The 21,053-nt window shown below is 48.4% G+C and overlaps 1 protein-coding gene and 1 long non-coding RNA gene across 5 annotated transcripts in view; one reads left to right on the forward strand and one right to left on the reverse strand.

Annotated features, from left to right (window-relative positions):
* RNF216 (ring finger protein 216) overlaps positions 1-21,053 on the reverse strand; it is a 171,012-nt gene that overhangs the window by 65,584 nt on the left and 84,375 nt on the right. The window lies entirely within an intron of this gene.
* On the forward strand, positions 4,982-19,812 carry LOC106509622. Of its 2 annotated transcripts, XR_002342209.1 has the most exons (5): positions 4,982-8,992; positions 9,894-10,073; positions 11,316-11,413; positions 17,239-17,489; positions 17,641-17,844. It is a non-coding gene; the product is annotated as an uncharacterized LOC106509622 (long non-coding RNA). The 2 variants fall into 2 exon arrangements; XR_002342210.1 differs by lacking the exons at positions 17,239-17,489; positions 17,641-17,844 and adding an exon at positions 19,380-19,812.

A 21,053-nucleotide genomic window follows, 5' to 3' on the forward strand; every position in this document is an offset into this window, starting at 1 on the left:
CTGGACACACGGGATGACAACCAACACACGGCAAAGGGCAAACGGCAGCCCGCAAGCTAGAAGTGCAGCACCACTTGGGAGAGCAGGGCCCAGAGGAATCTGTGTGACCCCGAGGACGTCCTGGTCTCTCTGCTTCCTCACCAATAAAAATGGGGAAAACAGGCACCTGGCAGGATTTCTGTAAACATCAATGAGAAATGCACGTGCTCAGTAAATGCCAGCTGCCATCCTTACACAGCAACGAGAGCCTGGCAGTGCTGCCACCCTCCGCGTCACACCCTGAGCAGGTGCCACATTGTCCCTCCTCTCCCTGTGAAGAAGCCAAGGTCACAGACACACAACACCAGCACTGTGACCTCAGCCGCTGCACCAGAGCTTTCCAAACAGACGTGCTAGCCTCCGTCCTGGCTCTGCCGTTTACCCCTGAGTCTCAGGGTCCCCCGTGGTAAAGCAGGGTTGGTGCCGATGCCTTGCAGGTGACTCTGAGGGCTGCCAACGTTTACAGAGCCCTCAGCACAGCAGCAGACAATGAGTGGTACGATTATGACTGGGGAAGTGGGTGGCAGTTATATCAGTGTCTCGGGATGGAATCCACACAAAACTGAGCAGAGTTTACAGCCTAATTGCTCTGGCCAGGACCACAGAGACGAACGAGAGGCAGGATTTTCTAACTGGGAGAGGGGGGCGGCTCTATTGATGTCTTCACGGTAATTCCAATGGGCTCCCAAGCAGTGTTGTCCAAAAGGCGTGTCATAAATAGGAAGGAAAAACAAAACTTTTTACTTCTGTATGGCTCCCTCCCTGAGCTTTAAGTGATAAACTTTTTTTTTTTTTTTTTTTGAGGTGGTTAAAGAAGAGGTCAATGAAATATCTCGCTTATCTCCCCAGAAGGAAAGGCAGGTTCCTGCTGGGGCATCTGCTACTGCCCCTCTGCCCCTGCCCATGGGCTCCAGCTGTGCTGGAGGGGAGATCAACTAACAGCCACAGACCTGTTCTCACTGAGCACAAGGCAGGTGTGGACAAGGCGCTGGGCACTGTTGAGGTGAGCCGCCTGCCAGATGAAGCCAGCTTCCACCGGCCAGATCTCAGCTTCCCCTCAACAAGTCCGCCTTTGCACTTTGCACACTGCCTCTTACAGGGAGTCAGACCACGGCAGGCAGAGGGGCTTGGGTCATAGGAACCAGCAAAGCTTTCCTGGATCGTCATCCACTGCAAATTCATGAACACGGGGTGGCCCCACTGGCAGGGGCAGCCAATGAAAAGGAATACAGTGAACTTGAACCACCTCCTCTTCGGCCCACAGGCTCCCTGACCTCCCAGCCCTCAAAACTGGATGCCTAAGAGTGATGAATGTTAGGCGAGGGGGACTCCTACTGGCCCCTGCCTGGGGTCCGGGCTCTTTTGTGGGCTTGCGCCTGCTAGTTGCCTCCACACAGGCCAGCAGGGTGAAAGGACCCAGGAGGCAAGTGAGGATTTTTTAAGTCTAGGAGAGCAGGGCTGTAGAAATTGTTCTGTCCCAGTGAGTTCCTGGACAGTACAGGAGGCACACTCAGCATGACTCCTTCGTAAACACGGCAAGCTACAAGATGAACTCCACAGAGGTAAATTCTATTACCTTTCCTCTTCCCACCCCCAAGCAAGACAACAAAGCGATGAGCTGAAAATGAGAGAGGGGAGGGTGTGTAGTGGGGAGGAAAATAAAAAGCCAAAAGCCGAACCTGACAGAATCGTGGTTGAGCCCCTCTCCTCTTTATAGTCGCATCCAAATGGCAAGTCGCCAAGGCCGCAAACATCTATCTCAGGAGTAATTAAATCAAATTAATCTCAGGAAAAGAGCTTTAAGTGTCCAAAGCCCCATTAATCCTCATCCCTTGTAATTAAATATGTATGTTAAGAAGACGTGGACAAAAGCAAAACATTTTCAAAAGTGAGTTCTTTACATTCACAGCATCAGAACGCATCTGAAGGACTGATCTTGTAGAAAACTATGTAAAAAATTCGGTGAAGCACACACTGTAAAAACATGGCAGAAAGAATGCAGATGCAATCTCAGTCCATGCTGAGATTTAGAAAAAATGTGCCCTGATAAACATCTTCACTTTCAAGGCTCCATGTAATGTATCTACTGATAAGCTCCACGGAGCTTTTAGCTGAGTTTAACTCTCCCTGATCCTCGGCCCCTCTGGATCCCGAGCGGGTGGCCGCTCTCGAACGCATCCTGGGATCGTCACCTTTACTTCCTTGCTCAACAATCATTCAGGGTTAACGTTCTCTTTCCTCTTCAACCGGTAAAGGATCGGTCACCCCAACACACGGTGTGTCTTCAAGCGAAGGCATCCAATGCTCCGTTTCTAAAATGGGGCATACGTGTCAAAAGTCTCAGCAACACCACTGCTGCCACGTGCTCTCTGGAGCAGCTCCTGAATCCTCTGTCCAAGTGCTCTCACTCAGAAAGAACCCCCTTTGCTCCTCACAACCACCCTGAAAGGAGGCGGAACGGGAATCGCGTGCCCATTTTTCTGAGGAGAGTCAGAGCAAATGATCTGCTGACAGTCACGCAGTAAGCAGTTTAGAGTCTGAATGTTATCAATTCTCTGGTTAAGCGCTACTGGTCAGAACCACTGGTTCTCCAGGAAAAGGCCGTCACAATGCAGACCAAACCACCTCCAAAAGACTCCCACGATTTGTCTCAATGACTTGGTTCTGTCAGAACTGTAGTAGCAATTATTTCTTAAAAGGCAACGTGAGTGGATGCTATGGACTGAATGTTTGTGTCTGTATAATTCATACACTGAAGCCCTAACCGTCCCTGCCCCATGTGATGGTGTTAGGAAGCGGGGCCTTTGAAGGCCCTGAGGGTGGAGTCTCATGAAAGAGATTCTTTATAAGGAGAGTCAGGAGAACTTGCTCTCTACGCGCTTTGTCGTGTAGTCATACATAGCGAAGATGGCCCTCACCAGAAAGCAATCTGCCAGGGAGTTCCCGATGTGGCTCAGCGGTAATCAACTTGACTAGCATCCATGAGGACGCAGGTTCGATCCCTGGCCTTGCTTGGTGGGTTAAGCATCCGGCATTGCCATGAGCTGTGGTGTAGGTCACAGAGGCAGCTCGTATCCCCAGCTGCTGTGGCTGTGGGGTAGGCCAGCAGTTGCAGCTCCGATTTGACCCCTAGCCTAGGAACCTCCATATGCCTCGGGTACGGCCCTAAAAAGACAAGGAGAAAAAAAAAAAGGAAAGGTATCTGCCAGCAACTTGATCTTGAGCACAGTTCTCAGCCTCCAACACTGTGAAAGAGCAAATGTTTGTTGTTTAAGCCACCCAGTCTAGAATTCCCATCATGGTGCAGTGGAAATGAATCCGACTGGGAGTCATGAGGTTGTGGGTTTGATTCCTGGCCTTGCTCAGTGGATTAAGGATCTGGCGTTGCCGTGAGCTGTGGTGTAGGTTGCAGATGAGGCTCGGATCTGGCGTTGTTCTGGCTGTGGTGTAGGCCGGCAGCTGTAGCTCTGATTTGACTTCTAGCCTGGAACCTCCATATGCCGCGGGTGTGGTCCTAAAAAGCAAACAAACAAACAAACAAACCAAAAAAACCACCCAGTCTATAGTAATTTGTTATAGCAGCCTGAGCTAAGATGGCTGAGTTTGAAAAATTCATCGACAAAGTTTTCAAAGCAAGTGACATCTGTGGTAAAGGATTTTTAGCTACAGAAGATGTTAGAAGACAGCTGGGCAGAAGCCCTCATATGCCAACTAGATTCATTACCACAGCCAATTGATTCTATCTGTCAGGAGTACCAGGTTCCAAACCAAAAGCTAGAAATTAAGGGAACAGAGTTTTCAGGAAACAAAGAATCCACCCATATCTAATTTTTGGACAAAGATACTGTGGAAGGATTGTCACACTGACATGAGTGGATCTAAACGACATTTCAGATTTTCTTCTAGGTCCAGGAAGAACATGGTTCCCCTAATGAGCACACGCTATCATCCTGTCCTGTGACGGAAGATGACAAGAGGTCTGCATCACTGTAGGCAAACAGACGATTCACATCAGAATGGACACCTGGCCAGCTGCTTGTCAGGAGGAACTTCAGTCAAAATGCTGACACTTAAAAGAGACACTTATTACTACCGGGAGAAAAAGACATGATGGAAGTAGTTTCCTACTGTGTGAAAATGTATACAAGATGGATATATTTAACACGACGAAAAACAAGACCTTCTACATTCTGAATTTCTCTTCCAGCTCTAAAACTAGGGGATCTATATCCAGTTTTGGATACTTCAGATCTATGCTGTCCAATACAGCAGCCACTAGTAACATGGCTAGTCTGAATTGAGATGTGCTATAAGTGTAAAATGTGCATCTTATTGTAAAAGCTTATTAAAAATAAACAACGTAGGAACTCAAAATAAATAAATAAATAAATAAATAAGTAAGTAAGTAAGTAAGTAAGTAAATTTTCTTCTAGGTCCAAAAGTCTATGTTGGGCTCCTCTGCCCCTTGAAAGAGTCTGAGGTAAGTAGATTTCATTTTAGAGTCAAACCCCAAGGGGTCCGTGACATTATTTCAGAGAAACCACAGGGGAGAAATCAACATGCCCCAAATGAGGAGGACTTGAGACGAGTAAAAGCCTTTATTCCCCAGGTTCAAGGGAGGGAGAAGATAAGTGAGCCTACCCACATTTCCAAGGACTTAAAGGGTAAAGGCACTGTCTCAGAATTTTACCAACGTCCCTTCCTTCAATGCCAGACAGCCCGGGGAGAAATTCGCTATGTCCATTTCACACACGAGGACACCGAGTTACCAAGAGGTTGAAGGACTTGCCTAGATGATGCAGCTTAGGCCCAGGGTTCTCACGATCACACAATTCACTTCCTATCACACTCCTTCCTCTGGCTTCCAGCTGCTCTGACAATTTTACTTATGTCTGAGGAAAGGTACTGGCTTTTTTTTTTTTTTTTTTTTTTTTTGGCTGTGCTCACAGCATGTGGATGTTCCTGGGCCAGCAATCAAACTCATGCCATAGCAGTGATCCAAGCCACTGCTGTGACAACGCCAGATCCTTAACCTGCTGGGCCACAAGAGAACACGGGTACTGGCTTTTGTAAAGAAACTAAAGAGGTGACTGGAGCAGTTAATAAACCCCAGAGGAACAGATCCATTCCGCCAACAAAGTCTTTTGTGTTCTGTGTACCGAACACTTAAAACATGTATTTTAATGTCAAAAGGTTTGTAGCCTAACGCAGTTCTCATCTACACGATTACATCGAAGACCTGATGCAACTTGAGGTCCAACAGATGGAGGGGGCCCTTCAGTTCAAGCGGATGAAACGGAATTTTACTACCTAAACTGCGTGGAGCTCTGCCAAGCTGTCCTGGAAGAGTCACCAGAGTGTTCTTAACAGAAGACATTCCTGCTTTAAGCTCTGGATTCCTACAGCTGGCCAGTGAGGGTATCAGGCTTTCATTTTGCAGTTAAAAGCACAGAATTGTGTAAAAGTGAAAAGCACTTCAGGCAATGACTATAGTCTTGTTTCAATTATTTTTATATTGAGAGAAAAAGTAGAGTGAAAAAGCACAAGTAGACAGCAAATGAAGTAGAGGGAAAGCCGTACAGAGCATAAGACATTCACATACTCAGAAACCAAGAAGAAAGCAAAGCAGGAGCTACTATTGACTGGTTCATTTCAGACAGACTAAATGTCAGGCGGAAAAGTGTTCAGCTCAAAATAAAAACCCAGAATTCTATCCTGGAGTAGTTTTTGTTTTTTAAATCCTTATGGATACTTGGTGAAAGAAAAACAAACAAACAAACCACATACTTGCTGAGAAATACAAAAAGGTATAATAAGGAGTATAATAAACTGTTAAAGCTTTCCTTCAACTGTTTCTATTTCATTTCAGGAAAAAAAAAATCTTAGCAGACAGATAAATCCCTTACATTTATACAAAAGGGCTCAAAAGCTCACCGTGCACACTGTATTTCACCTTGCTTTTTGCACTCAACAGGAAGCTTCTGGAGAGATCTCCTGATCGGTGCTTATAGGTCTCTTTTATTTTTTGGAATGGGTTATGCAGAATTTTGTTGGTGACTCTTTCCAGCACTCTATCTCACATGCTGAACAACAAAGGGGTTGCTTTTGATAAAGCATGACTCAAGCTTCCAAACAAACTATGCAGATCACTCTGTTTTTTAAAGTAAAACTTTAAGGGACCTTGAATTTAAATGGTGATTGAGCAAGAGAACATGAAAATAAACGAAAACCTTCAAAGGACTGGATAGTGGAAATAACTCTTTTTTTCCCCTGAGTGGGCCTGAGAGGCTGGGGGCATCTACGCCTTCCTGGTGTGGCTCCACCCCTCGAGTAAGAACACTAGGATGACCTAAAGACAAAACGAGTTTCGGCACGCAGCACCATCGGCACTCGCAGGCACACTGGGAGAGCCCGGAGCAGGGGAGGTGGAAGGAGGGCCCGGTGGGTGCTGGCCCTCCCCTGTGGCCTGCTGCAGCACCTTGCTGGTGTGTGATATCGGAAAAGTGACAGGATTTACTTTCAGTTTGAGACCCATGACTCATTCCTTCTACATGCTCTCGATTCTGGCCCTATTTATAGTATGAAAAAAGAAGGAGGCGTTTCTGCTGTGGCCCAATGGGATTAGTGGCATCTTGGGAGCACTGGGACACAGGTTCAATCCCCCACCTGGCACGGTGGGTTACGGATCAGGCATCACTGCAGCTGTGGCACAAACCCCAACCACGGCTCCGATCTGATCCCTGGCCCAGGGAATTCCATGCGCCATGGGGCGGCCAAAAGAGGAAAGAAAAAAAAAAAGAAGCAGACACGAGGCAGGGAACATAGAAGCCCACATCCTTTCAGTTCTACTGTCAAATGATGAATAATTACTCACTTTCATTAAGCTGTTTTCTTTCCAAGAATAATATAAGCTTTGTGTCATCTCAAAATGGTTTTTCCTGCTTTTCAACAGTTTAGAAAATATTATTTCAAAGTACTTTTTCTTTTCTCCCGGGCTCCAGGTTGTAATTCCACGATAGCACACTTTAGTAAAATAATTTAGACTTAGAGTTCAAGAAAACGCTATGTGAGGGGCAGGTACCCCACGGTGGCACAGCTGGACAGTGGCAGAGCTGGACGGTGGCAGAGTTTACTCCCCTCTCTCCCTGTTTGGCCGGGAGACGGGTCAGTCCTCCCCTCAGAAGCTGGGCGGGCTTTTGGTGAGAGACCGGTAACACTACAGGCCTGAGATGCATCTACGGCTGGAGCAGAAGGAAGCTTTCCTCTCCCCGGAGCAGCCGTGGGAGGAGGTGCTGCCCTCCCCTCTCTCAGAAATCACCCACCAGCGTACACCCGCCGGTCACGGAACAGGCCCCCCACTAAGGCAGGGCTGGCGTTTCGGTCCCAGCTCCACAGGGGAGGAAGAGCGCTCCGGGGTGGGGGTGGGGGAGCCTGGTCACGGGCAGAGGTAAGACGGGGCCCCTGCGCCTCTGGCAATGCCCAATACTGTGCTCATCTGCCAAGGTCACACCTTCCAGCGACACAGGTGTGCATGTAAGACCTTCACACACGCGAGGAAGCTGGGACCTGGGGCTGCAGGAGCCTTGAGTCAGGTCGGCAGACTCAGACCTGGAGGTGGAGGGCTGGTCCCAGCCGGCAGCACGGAGCCAGCGCCAGGGCGGAAGCCAGTTCTCCGCACTGTCCCGGCCGCGTCTCTCCTGCCGCTGCTTTCTCCTCTGGCTCATGCTGCCAGCGCGAGAAGCCTGTTTCCAAAGGGGCTGCTGCGCCGTGGTGACAGTGCTGGCTGTGTCTAAGCTCTGAGAGAAATGAACCCCCTTCTCTGACCCTGTGCGCCGCCAGTGAGCCTGGGCGACCGGTGTGAGCACCTCCCCTCTGGCTGACGGGGGTCCTGCTAGGGTGGCGGACAGTGAAGACTCACCTCTTCTACCCTGAGCAGAGCACAGACACCAAGCGATTCTGCCTGACAGCAGGATTTTACGGTAGTGACACCATCCTGTGACCCACTTTACTCCCGCTCCTTACGTCTCGGTTATAAGCAGTAATTAGTAATGGCAGTGTTCTGGCTGGATGGCTCCGGGGCCATTAATAATGCAAAAGCCGGAAGAGGATGAATGCCGGAGTGTACGACGGAGGTTTCAAGGTTAAAAGCAGCAATGGAGAGAGCTGGGGGCGCAGGTGATGTTGGCAGAAGAGGAGAGAGAGAGAGAGAGAGGGAGGGAGGGAGGGAGGGAGAAGGAGGATGGGGTGGAAAGAGGTGCCGGGGAGTTAGTCTTAAATCTCTGTTTGAAAATGTCCAGCTGCCCTTCGGGAGCAGCAGGTACGGCGAAGCACAACTTCTCAGGGGCCGTAATCGAGCGGAGGGCGGCTGCTGCTCTCCCTTGCGGTGCACACAAGCCTCTGGCCATTGGCGGAAGGGTGGCACTGCTGAGCCTCCAGCGTGGAAGAGCTACCAGTGTATCCAACTGAGGCCAGAGGAAACCATCCGTATCTTTCAAACGTATTCTTGGTGTTTTCTTTATTTTTAAAATTGTGTCTTTTTAGGACCACACCCGAGGCATATGGAGGTTCCCAGGCTAGAGGCTGAATCGGAGCTGTAGCCACTGGCCTACGCCCCAGCTCACGGCAACACCTGATCCTTAACCCACTGAGCGCGGTCAGGAATCTGCATCCTCATAGATGCCAGTCAGATTCATTTCTGCTAAGCCACAATGGGAAGTCCCTATTTTTGGTGTTTTAAATGACTTCTCTTATAAAAGGCAATGCCTGCTTGTTCAGCAGAACTAATACCTTCCCACTTTAGCTTTTACAGGGAACTCAAGACAAGTGATGCAGAAAGGTCCGGGTCTGGCAGCCGGGCATTCCTTCAGCACAAGACACAGACTACACTGTCACAACTGCCTCCCCATCTCTGCAAATCTCCATCCCACTGTGTTTCCAAGGGGGATTTCAAAAGGTACAGTATCTGACACTCCAACACAGGGCTTTGTATTAGAACGGAATGATAGCAAATAAGCCTGCACTTTAGGCCTGGAAAAGGATTCGTATGGCTATTTGAAAAGTAATTGCTTGGGAGGCAGGGGAGAGGGCTACAAAGCAAGGTCGCCGGCCATCTGTGACTCCGGAGCTGTTTATATCTAGATCAGCTCCTAAGCAGACAAGCTTTCACCTGTCCCTTGAGAGCCAAAAGTGAACTGCTTTACATACTAGGAAAGTAGCAACTTTACCTGCTGGTTTCACAACCTAAACCAGACATTTGAAGAGCTGGTCATAGAAAAGCTTGGGTGAATCAGAACCCATCCTTACTTGTTAGTCAGAAATCGTCTCTGTGGGAAAAGGAAGCAGTTGGAGCAGTCTTGAATCATAATTACTGAAAGCTGCCTTTATTCCCACGGGGCTCTGACTTCTGGGCCAAGGTTTTCTCACTGGCTGCACACTGTGCGAGAGATGGGACTCCTGCAGAAAGGCCAGCTAGAAGAAGGGCAGAGCTGCCAGAGTTCCAGCACTTTCCACGCACCGCAAAATTTCATCATGTCACCTACAACCCGAGGCAAAGCACTCCTTTTGAGGGTGGTCAAGTCAGCCCTCAGAGGGATCCAAGAAAAAGGGCTACAATACACAAGCATGTTTTAAAAATCTTACGTCTATCAATCTTTTCAAGTTTCCTAAAAACAAAATTCTTTTGTTTTAAAAGTTCAGAGATGACTGGGCTGATGAAAATGGGTACTTATTTTTTTAACTGGAAAAGTACTACACGCACAGTATCCCCCTTGTCCCCGCCTTACCCTCAGAGTAAGCCTCCCTCAAAGCAATGCCCTGCAACCAAGCTCTTCTCCATCCTTCCGTGCACATTTTAGGTACACGTCGGCACGCATCTCCTCCTCCTCCCCTCATTGAGACCCAAACACAAGCCTACATCTTGTAAATACCCACTCTTCTACACCTCGCTTTGTTTGATGGGCACAACTGGACTCGTGTCATTCTTCATGCTGTGGTGTACTGGCTCAGGAGGCCAATCTGGTCTGCCGCTTCTTTCTGTAAGTACAATCTTAGCTGGATCATAGCCGCATTCATTTGTTCACACTGCCTACAGTTACCTGCTACAAAGGCAAAGCTGAGCAGCTGAGCAGCTGGGACAGAGACTATACAGTTCAAAAAGCCTCAAGTATTTATTACCTTGCCTTTCATTTAAAAAAAAAAAAAAAAGCTTGCCAACCCTGTGTATGCCACTGTTTAGAGGCACGTGTGTCCCCCTGTGCCTTACTGATGAACATTCAAGTAGAAAATGGGTATCCTTAAGAATGACATTAAACTGTATTGCTGTGAGGCACTAAGAAGGATGAGGAGGAAAGAGCAGGAAGCTAGAAAAAGCTGGCATGAAAAAGTAGGCTTAAAGAAGGAACTTCAGGGCACGCTATAACCTCCCAAAGTGTCACTTCCTCTTTTCTGAGGAAGTTAAAGGCGAACTGTAGGTCTTTTGATAAAAGGAAATTCCCCTTTGCTGTATCAAAGCTGCTCCCTGTGTTTTGTGTTTTTCTAAGTTAGGCAAGGCTGCCTGAAGCATGCTCTGACCAAATTAGGAAGCAAGCAGGCTGATGTCTCTAAGCTGGCCACCACGTGGCCAGGACGCCCAGGCATGTGTAGACAGTGATGGATGGGGAAGGAGACTGAGTCCAAGAAAGAAATGCTATTTGCTTGAGGAATTAGCCTTATAAAAATTACACTTAATAAGAATTAATAATCGTTTTGGAAGATGAAACTGACTTCATGCTTCTGGCAAAAAACAAGGGCTCCCAAGGTTTCCACAAGGAAAGAATGTGTGGGGTTCACGGTGGAGCTGAAATCTCTGGGGCACCGTTCTGCTTACTCCAAGGGCAGCGAAGGTCTTGAGAAGGACCAAGGAAAAAATAGACCAACTACCTCCTTGGTAGATTAGTAAGATATTCAGCTTCGCGCTACTGAGAAAAGAAGGAAGATCATACTCAAAAAGACTTACGTACATTTCCACTTGAGGACTGACTCCTCAACTGCTTTATCTGCTGGATCGACGCTAGGGTTTTAAACTAGTCTGACACTTTCCAACAAGGTCTAGGTATGCAGCACTGAATCACTCACACTGAGCTTGTTTCTGCCATCTCAGTGATATTCTCTTTCAGGAATGACTTCTGAGTTAATGTTTGATTCTGAGCCAATGAGCTCAGAATCTACTCTGACCACCAGCACTATCTGGCTAATAAAATTTAACCTTGAAAACCCTTGCTTTCCTCCCAAATTTCCAGATCAGCAAGATTCCTGGAAGCGATTTTTATCCCCTTAGGAATGTGCACAGTTCAGTTCCAGCATTTGCTATGAAATCAGACGTGCAGTTAGAGCTAAGGTAAGTTTAAACGACAAAGCAAATCTCAGTTCTTCTTTAAGGGAAAAATCTTCAAGGGATCCAGGTGAAAAGACGTAGGCACTGTTTCTGGCTCACTCTGAGACCCTGCTCTCTCCAGGCCAGCAGCCACTCCCCACAGAGAAGGCAGAGGCCCAGAGCAGCCGTCTGGTCTGCGTGGGAGGCAGTGTTCTGGCTTAGGGCTCCTCTTAAAACAGCGTTCTCTGTGCTGCGGGTCAATCTGTATTGAGTTGGGACCCTGGCTCCTTCGCCAGGTTACAGGGGGCAGGAAACATGCAGCCACCATCTCCAAAGTGCTCTATAAGCTGTCAAAATTGCTAAGTGTTTGCTTTCTACCTCCTCCTTTGTTGACTTTGCACATTTATTTAAAATCACCTAAAGGACCCAGGAATCTTATAGGTAACACTACAACAAACAGGTATTTTCTAAAAGACCCTGGTTGACTTAATTAGACACAAACCTACCAATTAAGAACTGTATTTCTATTAGTCAAGATTTCTGTGACTCACCTTAAACTGAGTCAGACTGTAAACTAATGGGCCACTGAGAACACACACAGGTTAGAGAACCCAGAGTTCATATACAAGCCACAGACGGAAGTTCAAGAGCTTGCTCAAGCTGTATGAACCTGGCACACAGCCCATTTCTTCATCTGCAGAGTGAAGGTGTCTGGGTGATATGACCCCACGCCACCCCCCTTACAAATCCAGCACCTACAAGTACAAACTGGAAAGAACCAAACGCCGATAACACAGAACCACCCGGGCAGGCCCGGTGCAGTTCTGCTGTAACAGGGTTTGGACCGCAGACTTGTGTCCCACTAGATGGGCACGAGCCGCCGGTGGTACCCAGCCTGTCTGAGCTCACACTACCCAGCTGGCGGGCACACCTTCCATGCCCTGCTCCCTCTGACCGATGCTGCCGCCCCACAGCCGGGCCCGAGCGGCGGTGGGGGCCCGGCCAGCAAGCTGCGGCGCTCCCCGCAGCGCGCCCTTCTCCTCGCGCATCTTCTGCTTTCTCACTGCAGTGCAGAAGGCACTACGGCTGACACGGCTTCGTTGCCCTTTTATGGTAGAAAAATGAATTGCCTGCCCAGCAGTGGAGCTGAGAGATGACAGAACGGAAAGTTGTCATTTGTTGTGGTTTTGGCAGCAAGAGAGTGTTCTCCCCTCAGCCACCCTTGGATGGACAGTGCACGCCAGGCATTCAGCGAGGAAAAAGCAAAACCCTGGCCAAACTGCTCCCCGACGCATTCCTCCTTTGCCTGGCCTGCAAAGGCATGTGTTTATTTATGAATAGCATCAAGCCTCATTTTTGTGGAAATGTACCTTTTATAAAACAAGGCTGTTCCACTGAAAGATTTAAGCAGAGGTGCCCCAGAAAACATGGTTCCAATCAGCTCACATGCAAGGAACAGGCTTCACTTCATTTCCTTGCATAATAAGGACACAGGACGGGAGCTGGGCAGGGAGGTGACCTCACTCAGAAGGAGGGGCTGCAGCTTTTACCGCAGCCCGGCCCAACCCTGGTCCCTGTCTCCTATAGGACTCACGTGAGAAGGGGCAGGGGAGTAGCCACCAACTCCAGATAAACGCGCCCTCTGGGAAAACACACCAATATCCAAGTCCCTGTGATAATTAACAGTTGGTACCACGGGGCCTTAAATGGTTTGCATTTCTGTCAGGAGGCCCACAGAAAAAAAGCAGGCCTCCCAGCAGCTGGGAAAGCATGTTGTAAAAGGAGAATTTGGCAATTCTCTGTATGCACATCAGCGCTGGGAAAATTAAGCTGATCTGAGTGAGAAATTAAGCTTAATCCAACATGCTTTCAGCTAGAAAACAAGCCTTTTTAAAATGGGTGGGGAAACAAACTCTGATGGTTACATGGATTCTTCTGTTTAAAAAATACCCCAGGACTAAAGAAACCAAACATGCTGATGTGGACCGAGAGCAGAGCAGCAGCTACTCACGCCTCTTGTTTTTAGGCTCCCTCCACACAACACCCCCTCGGCCCCCAGGGGCTGTGCTCCAGGACAAACCCCGCAGGAGGGCGGGCGGCCTCCGGGAACGTGTGCCCAGGAGCTGGCCTCGGGCTGGCCGCCTCCTGGCTGCCCCCGCCCCTCCCTCGTCAGCCCGCAAGTCATGTTCTTCAGGCGCATCCAATCCCACTGGGGCTTCGAGCAAGGAAGAGAATCACAGCAAGTCCTGCTTGACTGGGCTTTGGGGCCGGAGGGTTTGTTACCTGAGGACCACAGGAGCGCCGTGCGGTCCCAGGTCTGGGGCCACTGGGTTACTAGATAACTCAACTGACAAGGCTCTCCAGCTCCCCTAACCTCTGTACCGAATCTAACTCCCGCTCCCTCTCCCATGGCTCTACAAGGCCCTCCCCCCTGGCACTACGACCGCACTGTCCCAGCATCAGGCTTGCCAACAGCTCAGGAGTTAGAATCACTGTCCTTACTCCGCTTTGCAAAGCCCTCTCCAATCTGGGGTCTATTTAGCTTCACCATCCCAATTCCTCCTGCTGTCACTGCAAAGCGGAGTAAGGAAGGAGTGAGTCCAGAGCAAGAGCGCTAAGGACCTGTGCGGCAGGCAGGGCCACGCTCTGAAGCGTTTAGGGGCAAGGGTGCTGCCTGGAGAAACATCCACGCCAGGAGATAAAATGAGGTCAGAGTGGGCGATGGCCTTGGGGGAAAAAAGGAGGGTTTTGTGGGAGGCAAAAGGGCCTTGGAGGTAGGAGGGTTGTGGTAACAGGACAGGCAGCAACAGATGTTTTCAGCAGCAAAATGTGACACAAGAGGGGAGAGGAAGGCAAAAGGACAAGCTGCTGTCAGAGACAAAGGAAGAAACACTGTGATCTGTTCCACTCTCTGGGCTAGAATCTGGATCAGCTCCTTAGACATAGGGAGCTTTTGAAACTTAAAATGCTTTTCATATATACTTCTGATGGGAAATAAAACTGAGAAGTGCTTTTATGAGGCTACAGGGATTTGATCTGAGAAATTCTCCTAGCCTACTTCTCTTTGAGAAGCAAATGCCAATGGCAGTTGGAAAACCCTCAGTATTCTAGAAATCCAAGACTCTGGACTGGAAGGACACTGGAAAGGTCGTCTGGTCTCTCGCAGCCTCGAGGCTGGACTGCATGCGCAAGTCATCCTAGAGAAGGGAGAACCTGTCCAGGCCCTCGGGCAGGGCTCTGCGCAGAGTCCCAGGCTCCTGGAACCCGGCTCGCTGGCCACATTTCGGTCTTGCGAGCCATCTTGGATTCCTTCTGGGCAGCCCAAGGCTGTTTCCTCAGGGAAGCTGCAAAACACCAGGCCGCCAGAACGTGCATGGAAGAATCTTGTACCAACAGAGAAACTACTCACATGAAGCCTCACCTCCTCCAGGATGACCAGTTTTAATCTTCCCACAGAGAGCTGCTGACATTTTCCTGTTATGTTACCAATTTTCCTCATCTCTTAAAAAGTCACTGAACATTTGAGTGGAGGGCCTTTCCAGTTTCTAAGAGCAAGGTGCCCTCCGAACAGCGAAGCAAAGTAGGTAAGAGCAGAGACCTAGGAAAGTCAAACATATCTAGATTGCTTTGCTTGTTTTAAAATCAACTTTTTTTTTGGGGGGGGGGTCTTTTGTCTTTTTTTTAGGGCCATACCTGCGGCATATGGAGGTTCCCAGGCTAGGGGTCCAATCAGAGCTGTAGCCACCAGCTTACACCACAGCCACAGTAACGCAGGATCTGAGCCGCATCTGCGACCTACACCACAGCTCACGGTAATGCCGGATCCTTAACCCGCTGAGCAAGGCCAGGGATCGAACCCGGAACCTCATGGTTCCTAGTCGGATTCATTTCTGCTGTGCCACAATGGGAACTCCCCTAAAATCAACTTTTTATTATGAAAAAAATTTAAATACATACAAAAGTAGGTAGTATACCTCATGTACCCATCCGTCAAGTCTAATAATTATCAGTCTATGGTCAATCCTGGCTTCTCTAAACCCTATCCACTCTCTTTCTTCTTCTTCCAACATAATTTCAAAGCAAACCCCAGACTACCTATCATTTCATTTCAAGTAGTTCAGTTTGTATCTCCAAAAGATGAGGATTCTTAAAACCAACCCATCATATCAAAAATCACACCTAAAAACCCACAAATAATGAGAGGTAAGAAAAACCTGCATTTGATTTCTGATGCTGCCACCTGCTAGCTGCATGACTTTGAGTGGCTAAGAAGTGGAAAGCCCCTAAAACCCAGGGACAGTTTTCTTGGCAGGTGCTGTGACTTCTGTTTGTCTCACGGTGATGCCAAACTCCCACCTTAAGGCACCTGACTGTCGTGGCTCTGTCTTTCTGGCACAGCAGGCACACTAGATTTTGGTTGTGCTCCTCATGCCAACCTCAGTGGACTGCACTTAGGTTCTCAGCACAGCTCTGAGTTACCAAGGGGATTCCGAGACCATCTGCTCAAGGACCTTAGCATGGAATGCAGACACAGAGCACATGGCTGCCACGTGGCTTTGACCGAGGCGGCAAGGCTGGCTCCCTAGCCTGTTATACTAGAGACAAAGGGCAGTGGGTGCTGTGTGTCTGGGGGGTCGCTCCCCCTTGGAGCAGTACACTGGCCAGGGACACAGACACTTGTCTCCACCCATGGTCTAGGAGAAGGCCATGTGGCCTCTGGGGCCTAGAGAGGTGACAGAGGCCCTTCTCATGCTCTCCATGTGTGTCTCAAAGTCAGGGAGGAGGAGTAAAAGGCCATTGCCATTTCTCAGCCACCATGCAGCAATCAGAAAACGACCCTGAATTCAACAGTCAACACGAGAAATTCCATCCAGCAGCAGTGTTAGCCTAGGCTTCCCTCTGATTTTGCCTGATGCCCTCAACATTCCTCTTTGCTACCACTTCCCTCGGCCACATTCCTCCTCCCCGATACAGACACCCACGGGGAAACAGGGTGTTCTCAGGCTTGTGTTATTACCATAGCAACAATTTCTCTTCTACCTGGAAGGCTGGGAACACTGCAGTGCTCTGTGCTGAGAATGCAGAGAGGGGACACTATTGCTTCGCACTCCAACGCACACGCACCACACCCACGTCCACACACTCCTTCCTCAAGGACACCACCAAGAGGGTCGCAAAAACAAATTAAGATGCTGACACCCAGTAACACACAATTTGTGTAAGGACAAATAGGAGGCAAATGACTCTCTAAACAGATATTTTGTAGATTATCAATTCTTGAGGGATTTTTTAATGTGAGATTTCTAAAGACTTAATCAAAATGCATCTCTCTCTTTGATGAAGCCAGAGGCACAGAAAAATGCATTAAGTTATTCCAGCAAAACATCTAAATGCACTAAACGAGTAATATGTGGTTTCCAGAAAGAGAGGCCCTCAAAGCTTCTGTTCCCTATACAGTTTGTAAACAGGGTTAGGCTGTGATGAGTCTGATAAGCAATGGCTATCGGTGGCCACAAAAACCATGAAAAAGGGTCACAGTTTCTATTTTCATAAAGTGCCCATCCAAACCTAGTAATCCAGAGTGTCTTTTTAAGTACTACAGAGACCAAAACAACAAAAGACAAAGAGGCATGCCCCTTCGTCACAAGGACGGTAAAAGGTGAGCAGCCCCAACTCCAGGCCTGCCCACTGCGGGTAGGTGGGGCGACAGTCAAGACGCCAAGGGCAGCACCCTCCTAGGAAGCCCACAACCGATGGGTCATAGAGAAGAACCAGGGATTTTAAAAAATCTTCCCTTTGTGACCAATTGTGAGTTTTCTAGCAAAATGTACCATCGTTTTTGTTTCTAGGCCCTTCCTACACTCGTCTCTTTGAATGTCAATCCCCGAGAGGTCAATCCTTTTGGATAGAGATTAAAAAAAAAATCAATGAGAAGCCCAAGAAGAGGGACACAGCAGTGCTGCAGACCAGGCCACCGAGACACAGAGAGCAAACCCACGAGCGGCCTTGGACTCCGCTCTCCCCAGGGCAGACAGCGTCCTTCTCTGAACTTGGACATGTGGGCTGAAGTGACAGTGGTCATGTCTTACAGAACATACCGGTGAGCAAAAAATCGAGCTTCAAAGCCCTATCCCTTTTCTCTTGTGGCATATTAGTAAGAACTTAGTTTTCGGAGTACATGTTTGAAAAACTAAGGTAAGCCAGCAGTCCTCTTCTGGTTTCCTGATGGATTTTACATCTGTCCACCTTAGGTGAACTCCCGGCTCTGGCGGTAGCAGCCCTGACAAACCTGGGAGAGGTTCCTCCTTCCTAGGAGTTTCCTAGGAGTTCCTCTCCTTACCTGAGCCCGCACTGCCCTGCACACACTGTCGGCATCAGGCTCCGCGTCTCTCGTTGGGGCAGCTGCTGTTTACCGACTGAGGAAGTGCCGGGTGGTGGAGTGGGCACTTCAGCTACAAACATCATCACACTGGCGAATGTCCCCTCCCTGCTGCCAACTGTGGCTTCACTGAGATACAACTGACATGCCATCTACTTCTCGCCAGGCTCTGAGAGACAGGTACAACTGTTCTCATTTCACACAAAAAGGAAATGCGGCCCAGGGAGACGACATACCTATCCTCGGTCACAAAGCCAAGAAGTGGAAGAGCAGGAATTAAAGCATGAGCAGGTTTAACAGGAGCGTTTAAATCCCTGTCTTAACCACTTTGCCAGACTGTCTCATGAGCTGCATCATAAGCAAAAGCCATGGATTCCTCTGCTATTTACAGCCTCACGGCACCCAGCACAGGGCCAGACCCAGAGCAGTGCATCAATGATCCTTCTCATCTCCAAACAGAATTCTCAAAACAGAGAGCTTAATAAAGCTCAGCAAAAGTCCTTGTCCCAAGCAGCGCTGACGCAGGAGAAAGGCAAGGCCTCTTCATTATGAACGGAACAGGAAGTTCTGTGATTTGTCTTCTAGAAAGTGGCAACATTTTAACCACCTAAAGCAGCTTCACTGGGTGAGAAAAGCAGTGGAATGTTCTCTGGGGGCAAGAGAGAGCAATGCGGGCTTCCTGGGGGTAAAGGAGGTTGGCAAACACCCAGGCTGCTGCTCTGTCCTCAGGCCCTCGGAGACCACAGTGAGAGCTCAGGGTCTGGAGCTTCCTGGCTCTGAAATGGACTGCACCACCTGCCACAAAGTCAGCTGTCAACCTCTGAGGGTTTCAAGGGGAGAAAGGTGAGGGGCTGCGCCAGCCCCCAGGAGGAAGGAGGCACGGTGGCGCCGCTTGTGTCCACCTACCAGTCCCCTAGCCTCTTCTAAGGCAGGCCAAGAGGGAGAGAGAGGCAGCTGCTTTTACCACTCAATGCCTGATTATAAGGGATAAAGACGATGAAATACAGGTTCACCTTGGAAATATCATGGGTTCACTTTCAGACCACCGCAAAAAGCAAATACTCAAAAAAATGAGTTACATGAATTCTGTGGTTTTCCAACGCATATAAAAGTTATGTTTATACTATACCGTAGTCCATTAAGCGTACGATGGCATTATTTCTTTTAAAGAAAGTGTACATACCTCAAATAAAAAACACTTACTGCTGAAAAATGCTAACATCACCTGAGCCTTCAGCGAGTCATAATCTTTTTGCAATAGTAACATCAAAGGTCACTGGTCACAGGTCACCATAATGAGTATAATAATAATGAAAAAGGTTGAAATATTGCAGGAATTACCAAAATGTGCCACAGAGACACAAAGTGAGCAAATGCTGCTGGAAAAACTGTAATAACAGACTTGCTCAATACAGAGTTGACATAAGCCTTCCATTTGCAAAAAAAAAAAAAAAAAAATTGTGGGATCTGTGAAGCACAATAAAACCAGGTGCGCCTCTGTGAGGATACAAACTGTTTCTGTATAGCTGAGGGGGTAGCAACAATAACTTTTATTCATACTGGCATTTCAGTTTAACCAAGCCTCTCTTTACCTTTCCCTCTTTTGGATAGCTATCTAGCTCCCTTTTAAGTGAGTCCTGCAAACGAGAGCAGAGATGGCATTTACTGGACTTACTGAGAAGGCGCGTGGGAAGAGGTCAGCGCTGTCTGCCTTTTGCTGCTTTTATTCTTCTTGGAAACACACAAACACACTCCCCTATGTGAAAGACCCAGCTCCTCTAACACAATGTTTGTGGTGGTAAGAAGTCAAATAAGGAAGTGTGTGTAATTATCAACCAAAATCTTTCAAGGATTGAGAAGCCTATGATGAACAGACTCACTAGGCTGTTTACTATGGAGAATTTTAAAAAGTGGAAACTGACCAAACATTAAGACAAAACCAGAGTTAAATCCCGAAACTTCAATGCTACCATGCCAGCTCTGCTAGTGCTTGAGGGGAGGACAGCTCACAGGGACAGCATCTGGGACCCGCTCTGAACTGTCTGAGGCGACAGGGGCCCTCCCTTGGGGTTTCCGTTCATGTCCACGTCACAGGGTGGCTCTGGGGATCAACAGGAGCTGAGGGCCCTGCAAGGCACCCTACCTGACACACCTGCATCCTGTGCAGCCTGAGGCCTTAAGTTGTGAGTGGGAACCCTCTGGCTCTGAAGGAAGTGACTCACCTTGAGAAGCAGGGGCAGCCGAATCCCTGCGAAGGAATTCCCACCCCACCCCACTTCCTTTGTAGGCTTGCATTATGCATCGTGGACTTTACACAGTAAATGGGCCCTCACTTGGGAACTTAAGTATCCTTTTCTTACCCAGACATTTGGCTCTTCTCAACGTTACTTCCTGAATAAAGGTCTTCCCTGACAGTGGGAACAAGAGGATCAAGCTTCATTCATATCCAGATAAACATAAAGGCCTGTGCTCAGCACAGGAGTCAGCTGACTGGCTGGCCCTCAAATTATGGTGCTGCTAATAAGTGCCAAGCGTCCACTGTCACAGCTGGAGCTTCCTTGGCACTGACAGCTGGTCCAGACTCATTTACATTCTCTTCACATAGCCATTCAGCTACTGTGGGCGGCTGCAGATGCCTGTTTTTTAGCAAGAGACTGGTTCATTCACTGCAGATGTGAATTTGGGTTATATTTCACTGCTGTAGAGTCAATAACACTGACTGCTACCAAGGATAGGATGGGGCCTGGAAAGGGTGGAAAAAGAATGATTAGGGAAGAAAGTTGGCAAGTGAGAGAGATACTTAAATATAAGCGACACTGGGAAAAGATGAGTGGGCACACAAGCACATTCACCTTCTCATGCCCCACTAAAGGACACCGAACGAGGAGCTCTCCACGGTTTTGCTGAGTCAAGTCTCGTCACTTCCCTTAGCACCTGCTTCATGTGTATTCTTAAACCTCCACCTTGTGGCCCTGGCTACCTTTCCAGAAAGCTCTGCTTACATTACCTCAGAGTTTATGGAGCAAAGTTATGTTCTAGACAGGGAGAAAGAGACCCAGCAGGGAAATTTCTGACTCTAAAACACATTCCAGAAACATCATTTTCAAATCTCTTTTTATCTAACGCCCTGCTGTCTGACACCAAACACAACCAGTCCACTCCTAAAAGCAGCATTTTGAAAACAAACTGATGAATCCTTTATCTGAGGACACACAGGACGCTGAGGGCCCTGACAAAGGCATTCCATCACATCAATGAAACAAAGACTCTCTCCCCATTTCATCC

Source organism: Sus scrofa, chromosome 3, assembly GCF_000003025.6.
Source record: "Sus scrofa isolate TJ Tabasco breed Duroc chromosome 3, Sscrofa11.1, whole genome shotgun sequence".
Classification (NCBI taxonomy): domain Eukaryota; kingdom Metazoa; phylum Chordata; class Mammalia; order Artiodactyla; family Suidae; genus Sus; species Sus scrofa.